This window comes from Anas platyrhynchos, chromosome Z, assembly GCF_047663525.1.
Source record: "Anas platyrhynchos isolate ZD024472 breed Pekin duck chromosome Z, IASCAAS_PekinDuck_T2T, whole genome shotgun sequence".
NCBI classification, from domain to species: Eukaryota; Metazoa; Chordata; class Aves; order Anseriformes; family Anatidae; genus Anas; species Anas platyrhynchos.
Window position 1 is genome coordinate 51234374 of NC_092621.1, and position 24882 is coordinate 51259255.

At 39.9% G+C, this 24882-nt stretch overlaps 1 protein-coding gene across 4 annotated transcripts in view; it reads right to left on the reverse strand.

The window, feature by feature from the left end:
• Window positions 1–24654, reverse strand: part of MEGF10 (multiple EGF like domains 10) — a 104859-nt gene extending 80205 nt beyond the window's left edge. The window contains exons 1-3 of one of the 4 annotated variants that reach the window (XM_038170738.2): window positions 24312–24434; window positions 12903–13004; window positions 2013–2058 (exon numbers count right to left, since the gene is read on the reverse strand). The gene's annotated coding sequence lies outside the window, so the exon portion shown is untranslated. Of the gene's footprint in view, window positions 1–2012; window positions 2059–12902; window positions 13005–21900; window positions 22012–24311; window positions 24435–24635 lie in introns of those variants that run through there. The other 3 variants (XM_072031127.1, XM_038170736.2, XM_038170737.2) reach the window with 3 other exon arrangements.
• Window positions 24655–24882: the final 228 nt, after the last annotated feature.

The window sequence follows — 24882 nt, forward strand, 5'->3', positions numbered from 1 at the left end:
AATCTTTTGCTTAATTATTAAGGAAAATCAAAACAGAAAATCAGTACCACTGATTAGCATTGCTAAAGTGTTTATATTAGCAATAAAAAATGCAGATGACTGATTTAACTCTTGCTGTCTGCAGTTGGCACTGAGATACCCTGTTAAGAGATTCACTTTTCTTCTTGCTTATTGCTTAAATCATCTCACCCAATACAGCATCAGTGTCTTCACTGTCTAAATACATACATGTATACATAGTACCTATGGTTTCAGTACTAAAAGTGCTCACTCTGCAGAACGCTTTCTCTATGTAAATCAATGATTAGTTCAAGTATGAGGGAAATAGTAATTCAGGCTAAAACAGAAAGCTCCTCCAACCTAGTACAGCATATATTTATAATTCACATCCCCAAGCCATAAACACTTTCTACAAGTCATCCAGCCCTCTCCTGTGAGAAGCACTGTTGACCTCAATGAAGAACAACTTCAAAGAGGCAAATGGTTGTTCCCAAACACTCTCTTAATATCCAGCAACACGTTTGCATATACAGGAAAAAAAAAAAAAAGACACTTTTGAAACTGTATTTAAACAATTAAACAATTTAAACAATTTGTTTAAAGAATTTAAACAAAAAGCAGAATTATAGAACTGCTGGCTAAGGCGATATGGCAATGACCAAGTCATAGGGAAGCTAACAAAATGCATATTCCAGTCATTTGGATTGTTAACCAGCATGTACAACTCTCTCAATCTATGACTTCAACATCTAACTGAACACACAATTAATTTAAGTGAGCCTAAGGTGTTTTACTGCCAGGTCTTTCTAGCATTGTACGCTATAGTGTACTATTAGTACAGTGCACAACAGAACACGTATATCTAAACAGAGCACTAAAATCTTACTGCCCCTTGACATTGTATCGGAGGAAAAAACTTTAGTTGACAAAGCTGCAGCTTTACTCTCATTTGAGCAGGATCTTTAAGGCAAGGCCTGTGCAATACGAGATCATGGTCTGTTTAGCTCTGAGATGTCTCTGTCTCCACAAACTTTAATACAAATCCGTGGTTTTTAAACTCTAATAGGAGAACAGCACAGCTGCATGAAACATCTGCAGATTACCCCCATGCATTTCTCTATTCCTATTAAATAAATTTAGCTAGTGATATCTCTATTATATCAAATGAAGATATTAATAGTAATCAAAAATAGTCATAGTAACACTTTTTTCTGATCATCCCAAGGCATATTAAAATTACTATCAAGTTCATTTTTAAGATTGTATAACAGGTGTACAGTTATCCCAAAAATATACTCCTAGAAATTACAGGTATTCACCTAAAATACGTTTGATGAATTATATTCATCCCACTAGTAAGCAGATGGCAAAGCCTGTATGTGTACTGCATAAACACAGACGGTTAAACCATGCTACACGTGATCTGAGATTTGTAGGCACCTTCTCTGTGACTGCTGCCAGTTCTGTACACTTTTTTTTTCCCTGTACAGTCCAAAATCAAAACTAGAAAAAGAATAAACAAACAAAAAATAAAACTAAACATTTCTCCTCCATCTACTGAAAATGAAGTCATGATTTCAAATGAGTTTCTCCACCTGCCCCAAGCAGAGCTACAAGCAGAACACAGAGCACACAGCTCTCCCTTATGTTGGTCTGCACAAAAGGTAAAAAAAAAAAAAAAAAAAAAAATAGGTGGAACTGGGGGTGAAGAGGGAGACAAAGCAATGCAAAACATGAAAGTGAAGGTTGCTTAAGGCTGTGAACAAATATTTTATGGTCAGCAAAATCAAGCACTGCTAGTGAATTAAGCAGGATTAGCACTGCATGAGCAATAGAGAATACGATGATACAGTTGCTAACATGACATAATGGACCCAAGAGCAAGGGAAATGCTGATGTAGCTTTCTCATTACTGTTGCAAAAGCGTTTTTACCACTCCAACATAAAAAATGCAGCAAGAACATACAATATAATTAGAGGAAGAACTTCCGGATAGTAAGAGCTTCTCATACTCTGTGATGGTGTATCCAAGGTTTAACAACACTCATTTCCATCTTCCTGCAGTGATACAGCAGAAGTATGTGAAATAATGTTATCTGGGCTATAATCCAATGGGTTGTTTTTAATTATGCTAACATTGCATTATCCTACATATAGAGCAAATACTATTTAAAAAAAAATAAATCTTCATTCTGTCCATTGTAGCTGAACTTCCAGACTGAATCTGAAAACTTCACACTCATTAGTGGAGACTGTTGCTAGCACCTCTGCCTTCACCACCTCCATACCATGACTAAGCCAGAGACCCAAAATAGGCTTAATGACTGCTAGTACCCACTAGAAATTACAGCTCCAGATGAGGAAAGACTTTTTGTAAAGATTTTGTGGTGAGTTCTTTGGTTCTTCACTTCCTATTTAGTGTTTTCCATACCATTATACTATTGTCACTCTCGAGGTTCAGCTGCTCTATCAGAGACACCCACACACACCCACAAGCAAACAAACAAACAAAAGTGACTACTTGTATTGATTACATTTGAAAATTAATAGATGAAAAATAGGAGATGATTTTTCTTTGGTTGTCAGTTAGATGTGGTGTCACATGAAACTTCACCCATAAAACAAATACGAACCAACCTTAATGGCAGCATTATCACACAGAGCCTAGACTGGCTGGAGAAAAATAAAATACAATAGAATAAAATAAAATACAATAGAATAAAATAAAATACAATAAAATAAAATAAAACACAATAAAATAAAATAAAACAAAATAAAACACAATAAAATAAAACACAATAAAACAAAATAAAAAAATAAAATAAAATAAAATAAAATAAAATAAAATAAAATAAAATAAAATAAAATAAAATAAAATAAAATAAAATAAAATAAAATAAAATAAAATAAAATAAAATAAAATAAAATAAAATAAAATAATAAAATAAAATAAAATAAAATAAAATAAAATACAACAAATGTAAATAAAGCAACTTTCTTTTCTTGAGTGCTCAAAATATGTCACTCGAAAGGCATCATCCCCAGTTAGGGGAGTGCAGAAGAGACCAAACTGCAACTCATCTGGCAAGGCTGAACAGAACATGTATGGAACATGCTTGACAGAACATGTGTGGAACCTGGAGCTAAGTGATAACCTGATAGGGCCCTAAACTGCAGGACTCTTTCACACCTTGATGATCAGAGATGACATGAGGCCCTTTCTTGGTGCAGCTTAATCAAGTTAACTCTGTTAACATGTGCTTCTTTACTTTTAAGCAGTAATGCACATCCAAATGTCTACTGACTGACAGGCCACTTCAGCCACACACTTAATGACAACCTGACCTTGCTTGCTGAATACGCTAGATGTATGACTAGCCATGACATGTAGTAACCCAGACACCAAGCAAGTTGTCCTCACAAGAGAGGATGTTGATTTCCTGATTCCACATCCTACAAGACCAGAGTTACTTAGTCCCTCCAGCCTTCCATTCCTTACACATTTATTCTTCCAATGGCTTTTTCATACCAGCAGTGTCTAGGGGGATGGTAGCCATTTACACTAGTTAACACAAGTTTAACACCAGTCCCAGCAATGTCCCATACACCCTTTCTCAGTTGTTAGCAGGTCTTGCATGAAGACACGCATATCCTTAAGAGTCTCAAGAACAGCTATATCTCAGACAGAGTCTCAAACTTAAAAACTAGCATCTTTAAGATTCAAAGTGAAAAAAATGAAAACTTTCAAGAGTCCAAAGCTCTTTAAAACAGACCATGAAAATTAAATGGAAAAAACATGAAGTTAGTCTGATATCTGTAAAATAACCAAATTAAAGGCTGAGTGTGCTAGAAAAATTCTCCTTTATGGGGACAGATGTTTTGCTATTTTTTTCAAGGGTAACATTATGAAGAAAAACAAATAATGAATCACTGTTTTTTGATTCAGTTACTTTTTTTTTTTTCCTGTCTCCTTTTAATTATAGAAGTTCCTAAAAAAAATGAGGCTTATGTAATCCTACTAATTGTGTATATGTATTGGTCCCAATGGTTCCAATAAATTCCAAATCTGATGGTCATTTCAAGTGAAGTTAATGGAGGGAAAGAAGTCTTGATTCACCAAGTTCCAGAGAATCCACTGACAACCCATGTCTGCAGATGACCAGGAATTTTTTGCCCATAAGTCACAGAAATGCCTGATTTGGAAGCTATGGCATCAGGATCCTTTAACAAATGATATCATTTCATAGCCCGCATGTCTGAACTGCTTCTTCTAAATAAATAAATAAAAACAAAATAAAAAGAGGACTAATACGTGATTTTATATTAAATAACAGAGAGCACCTGTTAATTTGTGTTTTGGAGCACCTTCTACTTAAGTGTGAAAACCTTCAGGTGGGAACCTGGAGAGGCTGGCTAGTGTCACAGTGCATATTGCTCCAGACTTCAATTACAAGGCCATTTCTATTTCCAGAATGAAATAGAGTAACTATGCATGTTGGAAGAATCAGAAATCTTTAACCCTCAGCAAACTTTCAGCTTTATGCTAGCTGTGCCACCCAGTGCTGCAGCACGGTCCAGACAGCGGGAAACCCTGCAGCACTGCTGCCCAGCATCACACTGCAGTACAGACACAAAACACAGCGCTGTTCCATCACAGCCATGAAACTGGTAGTTTGTCCTGAGCACTTGGGACTTGCCTGCAAGTCACTGAGCAGTATTCTTCACAATATACAACCTCACTGTAAAAGACTAAATGGGAGTTTCCCTAGGATCTTCAGGCCTCCTGAAAAATAAGACTCTCTTTGGCTCACCAGACTCACTTACTGCCATGCAACACACTGACTGCACAGTGAGAACTTCCACAGGCGTTACAGTGCCAGGGATGATACATCCATTCATCAGTCCCCTTCTCCTCCCTCAGATCAGTATTAAAAGGAAAAGTAAAGAAAGTTCAGTGGAAATCAAGTTTGCATGGGGCAAGGAGGCATGGTAAAGAACAAATGCCAGCATGCCAGATCCTTTGCAGATGGACTCATTATTATTCCTCTGGGGCAGGCTGCCAAACATCACAAGCATGGGGTCATTTCACTGTAGCTGTAATTGTGCTCAGAGCACTGTTCGCATTAAAAGTTGTGTTGTTTTTTTTTTCCTTCTCTTTTTCTGGGAAGATAACAAGTACAGGGCTTTAACATGCAAGCTTGTGATCATTAAGGTTAGTCATAGCACATGGAACTGTGTGAATGGCACATTGAACATGTTTAAAGATAATTCACACAGGAAGCTGAAAGGATGAATTGTTAACAAATAAATCTTTTGGCTAAATGTGCTGTCCACCTATTTTCTACTCAGATGAAAAGTTACCAAATAAAGACCGTTAAAGCTGTCTAGAATCCAAGCCAAAGTATCTGAAAAGCACACTTCCAGAAGATGAAATGGCAGCTAGAGCATAAATCCTGATATAACTTCTTTTAAACAAGAAACACGAAGTGAACCATATAAAACTATGTCAAGTAAGTGTACTTACTATCTTAGTATCTATTTCTGCTCTGGGTATCCCTGGAGAATGACTTATTTAGTTCTCATACAAAAAGTAAACAAAACAAAACAAAACAAAAAAAGAAGGAAATTCCTCAATATGTTTAATGTTCCTTCATCCCAAGCCAAATAATGTAACAAGAGTAAGTGATGGACAGAGAAGCTACATGTGAAATGAGGAAGTACAAACAAATGGAAATTAGTTCTGGGAAGAATTTATAATTAGCCAGTTTTGTAAATACAGATCACTGAAAATCTTAACAGGTTGTGTCTGTACGTTGATGGCAGCATTGCCTCAGGGTCACTGCAACCTGCAGCTTTCACTAGTGGAGAACCTTGGTCTCTCTCTTCCACACAAAGTGATGTGCATACAGGAGCCTGTCTTGCCTGATCTTTCTCTCAGGTTTTGTGTAGCTGTTCAGAGGTTACCATTTCCAAGCAGACCACCTGAACACAAGCAAGCTGCTACACCTGTTTGTTGCCTGCACCCTCCAACCAGACCTTTGAGGTCCTCCTCCTCTCCTTCCAGCCCCTCTCAGCATCTGAAGGCACCATGTCTGGCCAGCTGCTCCTGGAGAAGCCACCAACCACATTTTGGAAGAAAGCAGTGGCAGGACATAGGAACATGCAGGAGCTGGGATTTGGCTGGTGCCCTCCCCCGGCTGGGACGATGCCACCAGTGCAGGGGGCTGCAGTGATAGGGGGACAGGCACCAGGCGCAAGTCTGCAGGGCTGGCAGGCACGGGACTGTTCAGAGATGCACCAGCAGCTTTCAGTCCGTACACAGATGGCACCCATCAGCCCTGGGCATCCTTCCCAGCGTGGCTGTTGACAGATAACAGAAAGCAAATAACATACATTTTAAGAAAGGCTATGCACTACAGGAGTTGATCTAGAAGCTATATCCAAACAGACAGACTTTTCCCCTCCCTTTTTCCTTTTTAATCAAATAACGCACTCCTTCCTGGACTATCAGTCTGTATGGTAATCCCAGTGCTGTTTCAATAGTACAGGTGAAGGCTAGAGCACTAAGGTCTATCCAGATTATCCAGATGCATTTCTTTAGGACTAATTATTTCTAAATTTAGATGTTAATGGCATGTATAAAAGCTCTGTTTTTAACAGAATAACACAGGAAGTAATCTTCACTGAATTTTTAGCATAGTCCCTTTATCAGATAACATGACCAGACATCTGTTTTTTTTCATTTTGTTTTGTTTTGTTTTCCTAAGGATATAGAATTCATGGATGCAACTGTGAAAACTTTGTGGTTGCTGACAAGTTGCCTGGCACAATCCTGTGGTCGCCTTAATACACCAATTCCCTGGTTCCACTTATGCGGAAATTTTAATTCATGGTTTTACCCTCTCTTGACTGTAGCTTTTGTGAACTTTCTTTTCCTTTTATCTCAAGTACCAGCCTTCCAGACATTGTATCCAACTTTTTGCCAGTGCATAAAGGAGCACAACCACAAGACTCTGAGCTTCCTATGCATTTTAGGATCCATTTCAAATGTGTTCATCTTCCTGTAACAGTCTTTTGCTTTCTTGTTTCAGCTCTCTTCAAAGACCTCCTCTGTTGTTTTTTTTTCCTTCCCCCATTACATACACATTCTCTTTTTCCACATACATTGCCCTCCTACATTAGATTCTTCTCCTTTCCTGACATAGCCTCTGTTATCACTTGACAAAAATCTTCAGTCTGCACTTCCCCACACTTGCAACAGCCTTTCACTGGCATTTTCACTGAAATATTTCATAATGTTTCATTATGAACAACACAGGTATAAACATCCTCATTTGTTTATATCTTCTACTTGTTAACAACTAGCTGTAATTTGTGAATAAATTTGTTGGTAATACTGTGTCAGTACACTAATATTTTTAAATCATCCAAGGAAATGTCATTTACATATGACACTTTAGCAAACAAAATTGTTATTTCAGTTAACTCCTGTTTTCATGATTTAGACTGAGCATTTCATTTCTGGAAATTCTTATCACATAACTTTGTTACAGTCTTCAAGTTTCAAAGGAAAAAAAATAATTCTTATGCCAACTCATTTTAACAGTCTATGTAGCTTCTCAACATTTTAATGCATTACTCACCAACTTTTGTTTTCAATCTCCAGCAATCTATTTCAAAGCATCAATGACCTGAACAAGAGTCCCCTCCCCACAACAAAGTAAACCTAAAACATTCTGATAAAAGAACAAGGAACTTTGTGAAGATGACTTCCTTCACATTTCATTCATTCATTTCTTTCACATTTTGGCTTTTTAAAAAGTTAGAATGGATACTAGAATGGGAAAGTACTCCTCCATTCTTTCCTCAAAGGGGAAAATGGAAGACCATAATGCAAAACCAAAAGAGCCTGAATAATTCTATTTAGCAAGCCCACAGTTAAAGGAGTAAACCCTACTCCCTTAAAGTCAAAGGCAATTCTTCCCTGAACAGCTTTCAGTGAGCCTAGGAGATAATCTGCTGAGGCTAACCTACAGAGCGAACAACATGTTGAGACCATGGTTACCACAGTGAAGTGGCTTAATAATAGTGGGAGCTCCTTTTAGTGCATCTTTTGGATTTGTTACTAACTGAAATAAATGGAACAAGACATAGACTAACGTGCAAGATCAAGCCAACTTTCCCATCTTGTCATTTCACTTCTCACTTATTTTCCTTCACCACAGCTACTTTACTACATCTGAAGACCCTAAGAGATGCTGCCAAGTGATCACATCATGTCCATTTATTGTCGCTCTACCTCATTGCCTCCGCCCCCAGGAGAGCATGGGCAAGACTTTGTTTTACTCTTAACTGTATGCCCTTCGTAAAGCTTATGAACATCTGCAGTTCTGAAAATAATGCTTGCATGTGTAAGCCTTCTCTCTAAATAATCCCTGACCTTTACTTTAGACTAGCTTGTTTGATTTGTACTGCTCCTTGACATTACTGGGTAATGATCTGGATTGGTCATATTGCTCCATCTGTAGCCTGTAATATCTGCAGATGTATAAATAACCAAGGGGTTAAGGAACAGCTGATCAGTTAAGACACCTAAACCCAACATTTCATTAATAAAAAATAAAAATAAAATAAAAATCAAACTTAAAAATATATTTATGGTTGTGTAATTTTAGTACTTAGTGTTCCTATTTGTCAACAGAGAGGAAAAGATAGCCCTGGAGAGAAGTTCAGCTTGGCCTATGGGGTCTAGAGGTTTTCTCTCTCCCGCGTTTGCATGCATGAACACCTGCACACATCCACACACACTGGTGCATATATATAGATGCAGGTAAATGCACACCGACACATACAGATTCACTATACGACTTGCTAACTAGATGCAGCTGCAAGGCAAGGTGCTGTGCATTAGGGAATAAATACTACTTCTAAAGAAATAAAGCTGCTACCCAACACTAGTGACTGGTAGTAATAAAGCATGTTATTTCCAACAATAACAAAGTAAACAACTGTGCATTTTATGCATAAAAATACTTTGATAATATGAAAGTAATTTCATATCAAAGTTCCCAGTCATGATTTGTATCATTTTCAGTTTTCTCTTACCTCAATTTTGAATACATTCCAAATTATTACTTTCTTAAATTCATTTATTTTAATGATGAACCAGAATCTCCTTTAAAAAGAGTGCCTGGTTCATCATTAAAAGAAACTAATGAAGGCAATTGCCTTAGAAGCTCTAACAATCAAAAGAAGACCTTTCTGGTTTTAATTAATATTTCTTTCAAGATAAATTTTCCTATTAAAATATGTTAATTTACTTTGGTTCCAGGTTATCTGAAACCTTCCTAAAAATGATGTCTGCTGCTAATTCCAGCTGAAAGCAGTGTAATTTGAAGCTAGAAGAATCAAGACTGCATTTTTATTAACTTGAGCACAAGGTCTTAAATCCCTCAAATTGTTATCCTTTAGGACACATGTTGCATTCTTTAAATCTGTACCTCTTTGCAGTATGGGTTGTAAAAGGACAGCAGTAGCATGAGCACATATCAGTCATTACAAAAACGGTCTATTGATAGCATTGTCTGACAAAGCACCTTTAGTAACAAGGCACTCTATTCAGAGATCTAATTTTTGCAGACATTTGTATGCCAAACTCAAAGAATCTCTATGATGGTGGGTTTAATGAGGTACTTTGTCATTCTCTGTAATAAAAATTAAAAGACAGACAGAATTCTTCAGCTTAATTGCCACATCTGTTATTAGGCACTTCACTGTGATTGACTGGAGTGTATGTGTCAGAGACCATGCCAGAAAACAGGCAAACTTTGTAAGCAGAGTTATAACTTATAGCTCAACTGGTATTAACAGCATCTCTGTTACAACTTCTGCTGCTACTCAGTTAAAGTTACAGGAACATTGGCCTTGATTCAGACATTCATCAGAAGAAAAAAAAAAAAAAAAAAGAGTGCTTTTTTTTAAGCATTTGCAACATTCAGAAGGAAATGCAATGGCCATTTGAATGTGTGAATGTGTCATCTCTCATTAATTAATGAGCAATATAAGCAATCCGTAGAACCAACCAGGAGAAAATTTAACATTGAGTAGTACAACTGCTGTTTTAGTTTGATAGCAGATGAGCAAACAGCTGAGAGGACAGTGAAAAACAGCGCAGAATTTGCAGAGGGATTGCACAGTCACAGTCAGGGAGCTTCTAGGAAGAACAAAAACAACATGGACACTCTCCTCTGATTGGTGTGGAAATTTGGGATGAAACCTGAATTAAGTCATGAAACTTCTTATTCCCTCTGAAATACAGAGCAGCCCAACAGCTCAAAGCTGCCAACATTTGCCAGGTCACTTGGCTGACTGCAGCAGTGATGCCCCAGGCATCTTAACTGGGCACTTCATGCAGGGGTAGCAAACCTAACTGCAGTTACACAGGTAAGGTAAAAGCCCATGTTAGTGGGAGCAATCATAGCAGGCACCCTGAAGAACTGCCTGATGCTAGGAGGAAGCACATCCCTCCTCCTGCCCATGGCGATACGCTGGATGATGCTGACAGATGACTTATAACTGAAGACTCAGTTTCATGGTAATGACACCTATGACAACTCCACACCTAGGCTGGTGTATGACCACTGTTACAGTGTTTTTACTACCAGCTGATACTCTTTTGTCTCTAAAATCCAAATGATTCACATCTACTAGTCCTGACATAGCAAAATGACTCAGCTTACTCAGGCATTCTCCCTCAACTAACTGCTCTTTTCCAATTTCACACAGCCTTTTTACTAAATGCACAGAAATGTATGTTGCTATTGTTACCAAGGAAGATGGACAGGCCAGCTGCCATATTGCTTAAAATTGCTTCTTTTCATCCAGTTCATCCAGTAAGGAGCAAGGGATTATTTGACCTTCCTCACTGATTTTCTGCTCTGTGCTAGCAAGTCAGAAGAAAGGTAGGAATGCGTAGAAGAGCAACAAAAACTCTACCAATATCCGTTGCATCCTCTCCTGAAAGGCACCAGGATGTCCTTATGTTGAAAGCCAAAAAAAAAAGCTGTCTACCATGGGCTGGGACAAAAGACAGTCACTTCATCCGACCCAATCTATCAGCTGCCTCATGAACTAATCCATGAATAAACCTTTCTTCTCTTTGGAGGGCAGACTGGGACACTCCAATTCACTCCCTCCATGACAATAAGTGAACATTTTTTGGAAAGTCTTCCCCACTGGCTGAGATGAGCCAGGGCAGATGCTCTCTGCTACTGTCTGAAGGTCTTTGTTGTGCTCTCAGGAGTCCAAGGCTGCTCCAGACTACAAGGAGTTCCAGCAAGTTCCTGCGTAATTCTCTACTTTGCAGGTCTTTTTCTTCTTGTGTGCCTTTTGCAAATACCTGATCTCCCTTATTCTCTTTAATTTAGGCTTCACTTACTCAAGCAAAATTACTTTTAAGTGTATGTCATGAAATAATCTTGCATGTTGTATTTTTATCAGCATAACTCCCTTCGAGTTCTACATTTTTTCCAACACTGTAAGGCTTTTTGTTCTCTAGGCTACTATCAAGAAACACACTGTGTATACAAAGTATTTAAACTTCTGTCTAGATGTTTTATTTAATTTCATAAAAGGCATCAACAGTAGAGCAGAAAATAGAATTTAGGTCTCCTAGTCCCTGTTTTCAGCCAACCCTCAGGACTCAATACCTCCAGCATATTATTTTGCCACATTGTGCATACCATGTCTGTAGCATCATTATTAGAACCTGAAAAGACACGTTTGGGGGTACTGGGCATTCACAAATGAATCACTGCACAGAGAATCATGACTGAGACAATTTTTTAACAGATTTGGTTTGTCTCAGAAGAGGCCAGTAATGCCCCCTTATCTGTTCACTTTTGCATTTCTGTGTTTTTCCCACTGGTGTTCTTGTTGTAAACTGCAATGAAGAAAAACACACACACATGCCTAAGAGAAAACCTTCATGTACTATAACTTTGGTATTTCCCTGGAGATAGGCAATACAGAAGAAAGCAGGGTAATTTTTGGAAGTGTGGTAAGAGACTCCCACAGGAGAGGAAAAGGAAGCTTCAAGTATGTCCTCGCATGCAGCCTCCACAGATGTTTCTGAATTCCACTAAACATATTTGGAGTGACTGCAGTGGATTTCTACTTCATTCCAACAGCTTCCTACCAAATAACAAGAAGCAGAAAGCTAGGAATTTTTTACATTTCTCATTGCCAGGAGAAAAGCATTTCCTCCCTGCATCCCAATACTACTTTAGCAAACCAAACCAAACCAAACAAAAATCTATTTTCTGAAGTTGATTCACTGTCAAAATAGAAATCAACTTGTAAAAGGGTGGGGTGTGCATAGAAAGCTTGACAGTTTTGAAAGACTGAAAAAAGGAAAAAAAAATCTGTATTTTAGTGGTGCAGACAAGGACTGCAAATTTGGACTTTTTTCCAAATCACTGCATCCTTGGAGGTTCACTTCACAACTTCTGGCTGTTGTTATTCATACATAATGCAAATTGGCATAAACTAGCATTGAGCAAGAAAGAGTTGAGCACATCTTGAAAGTGCATTAAAGTTACAGAACAACAATACCATTTCAGAGATATGACCAAGTCTCCTGGCTCTCTGAAATGGGTTATGGAGATGGAAAAATCTACTGACAGCAGCTGGGATATTTACAGTGAGGAATTATATTCCTTGCTGTGCTTTTGTTTTGGTTTTCAACAGCTACTCACCCAACCTGCTTACTCAATAATTAAAATTTGATTATTTTGTGAATTCATGGTAGCTTGCCCAGAACTACTGAAATTCACTTCTGTTCAGTGCCATCTTCTGTCTTAAAGTGGTGAAGCCCTGTTGTATACCTGCACAGCAATACTTACAACACCTAGCTCTGCATCCAAAGTGACTCTGAAGCACACAGGGCACTAATGATATTATGCGTCCTCAGCAGAGTCCATCCCAGAGTTGGCAATGCAGCTCTTCTATAAAAGAAAAAAATAATAATCTGTTAAAAGAGATAAATTGTTCTGGTTGTGGACGCAGCACTGGGATTTCTGAATGCTCACATGCCCGACAGCACGTTACCCAGGCAAAGTGTGAAGATGCTGCATTCATACTCCTCACCTCATTTACCCCCTAACCACTGATTTCACTTGAGCTTTAACTGGTTTACTCGATGACAGTGGGAACACCAGGCCATCAGCCTCTGTTCTCTTATGCCTTTTATTTTAGAAGAAATTAAAATAGGTAAAATTTAAAATACGTATATTTGCAGACAGCATAAATCTACATGACATGTACTCCTCAATTTAAAAGACACACTTCAATCTCACTGGCAGATACCCGTCAGAAACAGTTGTTATTTACAATATCAGTCTGGGGAAAAAAAAAAAAAAAAAAAAGATTAAAGGATCAAGTTACTCTTCACTTCTAAACAAGCCTGGCCACAGCTGTACACCAGCTTCTGAGCAACTGCTTCGCGAGCACACAACAGAGCTTCTGTCCTCCCGCAGGGTTTGCTCAGGTCACCCACCCGCATGTGGCGCGGGCCTGGGTAGCACCATGGTGGGGCAGGCCAGGCCGTGAGGCTCAGGGGCCACGGAGCCCTCGATGCTGGGGTGCAGTGCCCAGACGGCCCCCATGCCGCCCATGGCAGGGGATGCGTGGGCACAGGGGACTGAATCAATTTTTCTCGGATTTTTCTCAATTGCAGAGGCAATCAGGGAGGGCTGACAGTTCACAACAAGGCCCCACAGGCCAGGCGTGACTGATAGGCACAGCGCCCATGCAGGCCACCAGTGCCCAGCTCTGTGGAGAAGATCAGCATGCTCCAGAGGGGGTGGGTTTTGGCTTCCAGTTCTGCTGCTTGTAAACACGACTCTGAGAAACTGCAGTTTTCAATATTTTTTCTTTCCTTTACACTATGCCAGGAAGGCAACCCCAGGTACAAAGCAGTGGCAGCACCAGACTGGCCAAGGGCTTTGTTATGTCAGGAGAATAAACTATTTTTCAATTGGCACGTGAAACAATCATTTGGTTAAACAGAATCTGCTATGACAATGATAGTAACTAAGTAATAATTATTATAATGTGTGTTACTTGGTCATCTCTAAAGAAACTGATAATGCACTCTTACTTATCTACTTTTTTATTTATTTTTCCCTTTGTCATTTTTTCTTTATTTTTTTCTATATTGGTATTATTGTTGTAAACCATGATGAAAAAAAAGCACACACACATCAGAGGGCTGGAGCACTTCTCCTACAAAGACAGGCTGAGAAAGCTTGGATTGCTCAGACTGGAGAAGAGAGTGACTCTGGGGTGACCTCATTGCTGCCTTTCAATACTTAAAAGGGGCTTATAAAAGAGGTGGAGAGCAACTTTTTTTTCTCAGGCAGACAATGACAGGACAAGGGGAAAGAGGTTTTAGACTAAAAGAGGGAGATTTAGATTAGATGTTAGGAGGAAATTTTTCACTCAGAGGGTGGTGAGGCACTTGAACAGGTTGCCCAGAGAAGCTGCGGATGCCTTATCCCTGGAAGTGTTCAAAGTGAGGTTGGATGGGACCCTGGGCACCCTGGTCTAGTGGGTGGCACAAGAGAACATGCCAGGGGAATTGGAATTAGGTGAGCTTTAAGGTCCCTTCCAGCCCATGCTGTTTGATGATTCTATGATATATGCCTAAGAGAAAACTTTGATGTACTAAAACTTTGGTTTATTTATATATTTTACATATCAGTATTTATTAAGAAAAAAACATATATATAATAAAAGTATAATAATAGTCACCAAGCATAGTATTTTGCATACTTTCAATGCATCAGAAAATTCCAAAAGATTGGGAGAATCTGACAGCATCAGGCAGGACTGTGGGATCTTATGTCATGAAAGACAGCGACACCAAACTCTATGAAATAAGCAAGAAACATACAGCGCCATCTCAGCATTATGCCCTACCTGTAATTTTTAAAATACGTACTCAAATGTCCTGCTTTTGTGGCCTCAGAAACAAACACGGTACAGACAGATGTGATCTTAGCAGAAAAACATACTTTGGACATGAGTTCATTTGTACAAATCCAAATGTTGGTATTTGAAAACAATTTCCTCTCACTGAGAATAATGGCCACATGAGAAAACAGATTTCATATTTGAAGAGTCTTCTTGCTTTGCTGTTTTTAGGAAAAGGACAATTTCCTGTTTCATATGATGTGTACTTTAAAGACATTAGAAATGACATTATAAATTATGCACAAAAAAAAAAGAAGTAATTATATGGATAATTAAAATCCACTGCAGTAAAAAGGCTGTGCTGTGGCCTACAAACATCCTTTAGTGGCAGCACATACAGAGATCACAAGCATCATTTCCATGGCACTTGCAGGAGAAAAGGGAAACCCAGCTCCTACACAGGCTGTCATCTTCCTAACACAGTTTAAAAATATGGAGAAGTACCAAATCCTTTTCTTGAGTACTGTTTGGGGAGAAAAAACACACACCTCCCTTCCTCCTGCCACCAAAAACAAACAAACAAAACAAAAATAAACAAACAAAAAAACAAACAGCCTATTAACCTATTTAGCCCCACTTTACTATTAGGAAGCCTTTATTCATCTGACTCACTAACCATTCATCCCAGCAGGTTTCTTTATCAATGGGATGAATTTCTTAGATCTCTTGGATGCCAGCTAGGCTGTATCACAGAATCACAGAATCATAAAATCATTTAGGTTGGGAAAGATCTCTAAGATATCTGGTCCAACTTTTAAGCTGGCACTGGCAAGTTCACTATTTAACCATGTCCTTAAGCACTATATCTATATGTTTTTTAAAGACCTCCAGGGATGGTGACTCAACGTCTTCCCTAGGCAGCCTGTTCCAATACTTCACAACCCGTTCAGTGAAGTATTTTAATAATATCCAACCTAAACCTCCCCTGGTTCAACTTGAAGCTATTTCCTCTTGTCTTATCACCCACCTGGTGCTTGGAAGATGAGATCAATCCCCGCCTAACTATAGCCTCCTTTAAAGTAATTGTATCCTCACTATATATTTTTTTCTATTACAAAAACTTACTAAAATACATAACTTAAGTATTGAAGAAGCTGGTCAGGAGTTTAACTATGCTTGTCTTGATCCCCAAAACCAACACCTCCTGGTATTTTCCCAACAAAACTCTTCGGTATCCTTCATGTGTACTAAAGGTACAAGAAAGAAGCAACAAGCACCAAAAACTGTCCAGGGGTCAGGTCAAAATTAGATGGGATTTTTATTGACATACAAAATTCAGATAAAGTCATTAAGGTCTCCACTTTTGACCTTCAACCACAAGCAACTTGTCATTAAAAATAATCTGTGCTGAGTCCATATACAGCCTGCAAGAACACCTGACAGTGATGTTTTTGGTGTGTGGGAAGTGAGGGTGGCAAAAGGCTGGATGAAGCAGGGCAGAGCTCAGACCTTTGTTGGTGCAAGTGCAAGAAACAAAAATCAGCTCTCTAGGCACTTATTAACATACAAATATCAATATACCATGCTTTTTGATTTATCATTTGTACCCCAAACACAAAATACAGCCTAACCCTCTCCAGCTTACTTCTGCTGACACAGAACTCTTAATACAAGGATAAGTAATTTTGGTGAGAGCCTCTCCCAAAACTATAGACAAAAACCCTCCACTAAAAAGCCTTATGACAGAGGACTGAATAAATAGGAAGATGAATTATTTAATACAACTCCGTTAGTAGTTACATAAAAAAAAAAAAAAAAAAAGCTTTCTTTCTCTGAGCACTTCAAAAGCTTTTCTAATGTAAAATATTCACTAGGAAAGTGTAAACAGAGTAAGAATTATGTGTCAGTGTAAACAAAACACAACCACAGAATACAGAATTATTTTTTTATTCTGAATTCTATATTCAAAATTATAATAGTCACAAATGAAAAACACATATTTGAACTTTTCAGGAAATTAAAGGTACTGACCTCATAGTGCTCTGTTTTTATACTAGTACTAATATAGCAACAAATAGGCAAAGACCACTGTAAATCACATTTCCCTTCAGCTGAGGGCTTAGGGGCAAGTTGAATAGTCTTCCGTCAGAATTCAAACAAAAAAGGTAACGCATGGCAGTATGTGAGGAATGAGGCCAAGGCACCTCTGCCAGGCATGATCCCCAGCAGCTCTGGCCAGCATTGGGTGCAACCGCATGTGTGCTGGAGAAGACAATCCAGCCCTCAGGGCTGCAAAGGCAAAACAGTTGGTATTATACAAATACATTTCTAATTGAAGAGCTTTCCACTCCAGCTGCTGTATCCTATTTTTTAAGTACATTTACAATGGCTGATGCAAGTATGCTGCCTCGGGGGCCAAGATTGCTGCAGTTCACAAGTTGTTAAAGACATTTCTTCATATATCAACTTGAACCCTTTCAAGAGGGATTTTAAGTCACCAAAGAAGTGCTTCCCACAAACACACATGACCATTATCTGTGCATAAGTTCTAGTAACCATAACATGTATGTGTTGACAGACCAGTGTGGTTCTAAGTTCTGTAAACACTCTAGGGGAAATTATAACTCAATTATGCATGCTTAAAAGTGCACTGTATAGAAGCACAGGGCAAAAGTAACTGAAAGATCTGCACGGTCTCTTGACATACTCTTTCTGATTTCCACCATGTCTGTTCTCAGTTCTACATTACATTTTTATTTATTTATTTATTTATTTATTGCTGATTCCTGACAGCAACTTCCAAAAACAATACACAAACCAGTTATGTTATTATGTAGTACAGTTTAACTAGACCTTGGCGCACCTACGTGTGTACACATGGACACATACATGTCTTTTCCTTCTTTTTAACATGCAACTGCTTCTAGCGTATTCACATTCTCAGGGCTACCAAGCTTAGTTTGACTATTGGCTTTCGGAGGATCTGATGCCAGCCAGCCATGCATAATGGCCTCTTTGTCTGGCTGTCACATGAACAGTGTTGTGTTACAATTATTGTCACTCCAGGCTTAAACTGCAAGGCATGCTTTCACACAAAACGTTCACTTTGGGGGCTCTTTTTGGCAGAGCCCTGTGATGAAGACTCTTTCGCTCCTGCAGTTAATCAGTTTAGCAATTCGGAAACTTTAAACATAAGGATTCAAAAGCTGTCATCCAAATCAACTGATTCCAAAACTTCTCTACGTAAAGAAAGGGGCAAGTAATGTAAAATAACCATCAGCTAAATCATTATGCATGAATCAAAATTAAACTCAAGTGCTTAATAAAAAAACCAGACAGCTATGGTACAAAAGGTCTGAATAAGGCCAACACTGAGTGAAAACAGAAAAAAAAATCAATCTAGTTCACCTTTGCAGTATGTGATGTAACCAGTATACCACCATGTTAGTGGGATCCCCCTAAAATCCAGCTTAGGAGAAGACAAGCACAGCATCACAGCTGCAAATTCCTCCCCTTTGTTCCACCAGCTAACAACCTCATTGTTCCTGTCTGGGTCTATAATGCAAGGCAGATGCACCCTGCAGCCCTGATCTTTAGATATGAATTATGACCACGTCTTAACTGCATGTCACAACGAGACTGCAGCATATGGCTTCCTCGAGCACACGCTGGTTCCTCATGTGAAGCCCCCACACATGGTCTGAGCTGAAGCTGGGGAGCTCTGGGAGAGCTCCCAAAACCTGGGCTAGCACTGTGGCAGAGCTGTGGTGTGACTGCCGAGCTCAGTCAGTGGACAGCATCACCAGACACACTGCAGACTATGGCTAAAGATCTCATCATGACTTTACCTACGCTCTTTTGGTAGTCAAGTATTTTGTTCCAAATAACAGCCTGAGACAGATTTGACTTGAAATTTTCCGTCTCCACCTTGAATATTTTTCTCCTGTACCTTAGAAAAATGCTTGCAAGATAAAATTTATATCAAAATATTTCTACAAGATAAATATGAGTAACTTAGCAGGTAAAAATATTATTACTTGTTATGTTAATCCTTTAAATTTACTGAGCACCCAATCAGACTCCGTTACAAAAAATGTCCTGAAAAGTAGATAAACAAGATTTTAGTGTAAGAGAAACTTCAAAAGATGCTGTGCACATGCTGAACTCATTGAGACTCTAAACAGATGTCTTTGTTTTCATTAATACAAAGTCTTCTCACAAGGCTAAGACTGAAATATGTTAAGAACTACATCCTCATGTCTTCACCGTCTCTTTGAAACATTTTGCACTGCATATATTTGTTTTATACTGTTGCTTATGGGATATAGTACTACTCACTTTGAAGAGGGCTTATGGGATCTAACCCTGAAGGAGATAAGTGTAGCAAAACTTACAGTATAGTGCTTGCAATGTTTGCAAAACTTTAAAAAACAATGTCTTCTTTCCAAAAGACATGGGAGTGTGCATAAAACAACAAACTACCAGCTTGTTTATTTGTTTCCTGCCCAGTTCATTTTTCTTTCCGTTATACTCCCTTAAAGCAACATAGCTGCTGCTAAACCCAGGTTTCATATTCTATCCTACTACTTCTCACAGATGTGTCAGTCACCCTAAGCACACATTATTGCTCTCTTGTTCATGTTTCTTTCTTTAGGTGCATCAACCAGCCCTCCCTGCTCTCAGCATCCTCTGTTATTGTTTCAAGCGTTCCCTCCTGGACCAGCACTGCCCCTGAAAAACACCACCAGGACAGGTCAGGATCCCCCATCTTCATGTCTGGACACCTTCATTGACACCACAAAGCCCTGCTGGTTTTCTCTAGACCAGGCTGACAACTCTGCCTTCTGCATCTCCATAAGCTCATGACTCCTCTGAGCCAACACACAGTCTCAAGCTATTTCACTTACTGCCTCTTGGGACATCAAATGAAATTCTTTACCACTAAAGCTGGAGTGCTCTCATCTCTTCTGAAAACCTTCTCGGTATCTGTGGGACACCATCCTTTTAGCCATTTGGGCCAGTATCTGATGAATCATCTTTGATATAGTTCTCTCTCTAAATATTCCTATGTTTTGAATTCAATTTTCCTGGATGTTTCCTGCAAATGTCCAAATTATAACTTCCTATCCACACACAAAGCTCTTGTGCAGCCTGACACCTTTCTGACCAGTGCAGCTTTTTTTTTTTTTTGGTGAATTGGAAATCTGATCAATACTTTTTCATATACCTTCAGAAGACTGCTACAAAGAATATTTCCCCATTTCTATGTGACAACATGTCAGCTTTCACTGAAACACTTCCTGAATTGCTTCCTGTTTTCATAACTCGTGCCTTTCATGGCCTCTTCCCATACTCATCATTTCTTGTATCCAACAAGATGCTGACCCCTTTTTTGGAAGGGCCGTGGCACCAGCCCTCACTGGTAATACACTAGTTCTGCAGGGAAACAGTTTTGTGCCATCTTCTGTTTAAAGACCCCCACTTAGGAGGAACTGTTAGTACCTGAAAAAACTTACATTAACCTCTTCAAATATTTTCATGATTTTTCTAGACAATACTATGACTGTGGCTTGACAGCTGTTTTTATGATTTCATTGTCCTTCTTTTTTTTTTTTCTATTGTCTTTTGTCTTAGATTTTAGACTATAAAAGGCAAGATCATTTTTGCTTTTGTTTTTGTGCTGTTATACAGCTCCTGTTACTAGAGCTGCACAACCTACAGCTGTTAGCAGTGCTAGTATTTCTACTTTAAATATAAGATACTTTTATAGTAAGTCTTTGTATTCCAGTAACTTTGCAAATGTTAACTTGCATCTCTTCAACAAAAATAATTTGGTAGCAGTGTTAGGAGCAGTGTTCTTTTACAGCCACAGAAAAAAAAAAAATCAACATCTTTTCTGAGGCCACACAGCAAGTCAATGTCAAAGTTAAAGTTATGCTTTCTGATTACCAATCTATATTCTTTCATTGTCTTGCATATTGAAAAGACTCAGAATTAGTGCCTCATTGCTGGCTGTGGACTAATTTCTCTGACAATCAGATACAAAACACAGATAAAACACTAAGAGCTGGCTGTCTACATTTTAATATAAACCTAATGTGTACATCCAAAGAAATGAACCACAAATCCTTACACAAGCAAAACATCAATTAAAATCCAGACAGTTTGAATGGGTTAATTAACAAGAATGCTGACACAATCAATAAAGCTATTCTAGTAAAGCCAATCCTTGCCCAGAATACTCCTCCTACTTTTCTGACAGATGGCTTTAGATCATACATTACTCTTTTCATAAGAAAAACATTTGGAATATCCAGAAACAGAATCTAATCATAGATATCATTGCATTATTTTTTCATCTAAGTTCATGATTCTATTGATTCTAGTGCATGTTTCAAATCTTTGAAGGGAAATATGAGTACCAATTACTCTGAAACCAATCTCTTAATATTAAAAATCAGAACCAAATTGTATTGCTGACAGCCAGTTGGTAACATAACTACCATATAGTGAAACCTAGTGCCACTGGCATCGTTCATCAAGCAAGACACCACCTAACGGGAATATGGGTGTAAGAACCTTTACCGTAATTCCACTGCTCTATTCCACCCCACACCTAAGAAAAGGTTCACTGTGGATTTTTATTGCTGTATTCTGTGTTCTTTAAAAAAAAAAGAAAAAAAAAAAAAAGAAATGAACAAACTATATCACATCCATGTTACAGCATTCTCCACAGAAGAATTAAGCTATTGTAATTATGACTAAAATTGTAGCACATGTGAAGAGAATCTTTTTTTTTCCCCCTCAAAAGCCACTTACTTTCCCTAATGAGAAGAAGTGAAAGTGCCTAGACAACAAAAAGGTATGTAGAGACATGGTGCAAAACTCCTGCCAAGTAATTTGAATATAAATTTAAGGGACACTTACCAGCTGCAGTCAAAAGCCCACTCCAAACTCTGTTAGATGTTAATCAAACTTAAGTATGTTAATGCGTGGTTCCTGTGCTCTTTGCACAGCTGAGCTAACTGCTTTTGCTAAAGTGCCTTTGCTTCCCTGGGTCTACACCCCCATTTAGTAGAACATCCTTTTGTGGAAAACATGGTTATGAAAGCCACCAATGGCTCACAAGGCCAAAACTGTCACCCCTGGGCTCCTGCCTCCTCCACCTTCTGCCCTCCCTGGATACCTGCCACACAATTCCAGGCTTCTAATTGTGTTTGAAGTGTAGGCATTAGCTATGCACATTTCAGCTACAGCAGCTAAACAGTCATGGTATACAAAAGGGGTGAAAAATCACATAACAGAGGCAAAGGCATCACAGTTTGTGTCTACTGGTGCTGCCTATGGAGGGTTGAAACGCGTCCACTGTCCTGCCTCTGGAGAACAGTGCAAGTATGATAGGCGATTTCCAGGAAAATTAAATAGACACAACCAACTCACTCCCCATAGGTCACTGAGCAGCCAGCAGTTGTGATTTATTTTTTTTTCCCCAAAATGTGGATTTGAACCAGTGAGGAAGAAATAGAAAATTCACTGCCAGTCCCGGGAGCTGCTCAGCTTCCACCAGAGATTCCTTTAAATCTATAACACTAACAAATTCAGCATCCAAAGAACTCAAATGCAAAGTCGTACTGTCTCCAAAGCATTATTAACAATCAGTGTTAGCATCATGCAACTGATCTACCTCTTGTGGGAGTGATCTGCATTTAAATTTGATTGTATGACAACGGCACATGGTGATTGCAGTTGCCTTTGTAAGAGAAGTGAAATACTACATTTTACTAGATTAGGTCTGATGTTCTGAAGCTGTGCAGCCACATGAGTTGTATGAACAACTAGGAACTTGTACCTAAATTACACTGTTTGTCCAACCTATTGGAAAATCCAGACCACACCTGCTCATCTAGCATTTCTGACTCGAGATCAGGGAATCACAGAATATCCTGAGTTGGAAGGGACCCATAAGGGTCCTCAACTCCAGGTCCCGTGGAAATGGAGATGGAAGACAAAAACAGGCTTTCTAACACTGTTTTACTTGGAGGTCCACAGAGTAGCAACTGATAATTTGCCCACCCAGCCTGTTTTTTCCTAAATTCTTTCTCTGGAGTTGCATACTCCCTCCTCCCCACACACGTACTTACACACTTCAAGAAGAACACACATGGCTAATTATGTCTGCTTTCCTCCCATTATTGTGTTATTGGGCACAAATGCCATTTAGGGGTGTTGACAGGGAAACTGATGCCTGAAGCCAGCTTTCAGTTTCAGTCTCACGACAGACATGCTGGTCAGTCAAAGCATCTAAGAGTTTTCCACACGGGTCTGTAGTTTATCTTCTTGGGAAAAAAAATGTCACTCTCCAGACTTTTTCTTTTTTCCAAGCTGGTGGGTAAAATCATTTTTTCCTACATATAGTCATTATATTAATCTGCTGCTGCCAAATCTCAATTACAAACCTGAGAAAGTACAACATCAGACACCTTCAGTACTGATGGCATATTCCAAGTTGAGGTTTTAAACTCTGTCTAAACAGAAGTTAGGTACCCAAGCAAAACTTCAGAGCTCATTTAGGGATACTGAAATTGCACATCTGCTTTGACTACACGAAAACACTCAGAGATTGGCAGCAACACTTAAGTAATTTATAAGATTACAAATAAAACGACATTCCCAGCTCATTCTAGGAAAAGCAGCTGTTTTGGGGTGTTTCGTTTTCCCTAACTGATTTGTACCTACATTTCCAATATGAGCCTCCTTCTTGGCTGAAACAAAAAATAGGAAATATTTACACTTCTATGACTGCAGCCAAAACAAAATATGTACGGGATGCCACACAAGTGCGAATTTTTCTAGGCAGCCTGTGCAGAAAGACGTCTGCTGGAACGAAGTCAAGCTATTAGGCAGATGTGCATTTCCATGTGCAGGTCATGCTTATTTACATACGCACACAAACATCCCTCTCCCTCACTGTACGCCCTACTTTCAGTCTCTGTTCAGGACTGCCGAAAGCTTTCCACGACAGCGATGGTGACCTTTGAAAAACAAAATAAAACCGCTCAAACCAGCGCGCCCGAAGCCGGCGGAGGGGGTGAGCTTCTACCTGCCTCCTACCCCGCAGCGTGGGCTCGGGGGGCAGCAGCGACACCCCCAGACCCGCAGCCCCGCCAACGAGAGCCGGACCCCCCCAAAAAAATTCAGCGACGCGGAGCGGGATGCGCGCGGGGCTGCTGCCAGCTGCTCCGCAAGGACGGGGGGACACCAGTGGTCACCGCAGGACCCTTCAGCCCCCCTCCTCACCCCTCCTCACCCCTCCGTCCCGCAGCCCCCCCCGTGCCCACCTGCCCCGTCCGACCGGGCGCTGGCTGCCGCCGCCGGGTCCCCGCCGCCGCTGCGCCGGGCGAGGGGCGGTCGGTGTGAGCAGCGGGGCCGGCGGGGCGCTGCCCCTCCTTCCCTCCCTCCTCTCCCTCCCTTCTCTTTCTCCCTCCCTCCTCTCCTTCCCTCCGCCCGCCCCAAACGCCGGCCCGGCCCGGCCCGCCTCCCCCCCAGCGGAAAGACGGACGGACGGACGGACAGAGGGACTGGCGGGCACTCAGCCGCTGCAGGGCTGCACCACCTCCCCAAATAATCCCCGTGCAGTCCCTTTCGAGCGGCTTGAAAATTACCCGGGGAGGCTGTTTGGTAAAAGCTGGGTGGATTGTAGTGCTCGAGGGGCGAAGCCCTGCCCGGACAGACAGACGTCCCGTGCCCCCGCCTCGGCACCGCTCGGGTGGGGAAGGACATCACGGCTCTTCCGCTGCCGTGTGCTCACGCGAAATTAAGTGGGGAGAGGATTTGGGCTGTTTCCCACACGTTTCAGGTGAATCGGACGTGGAAGGAAAATGTTTCGCCAAGCTAAGCAAGTACTGCCTT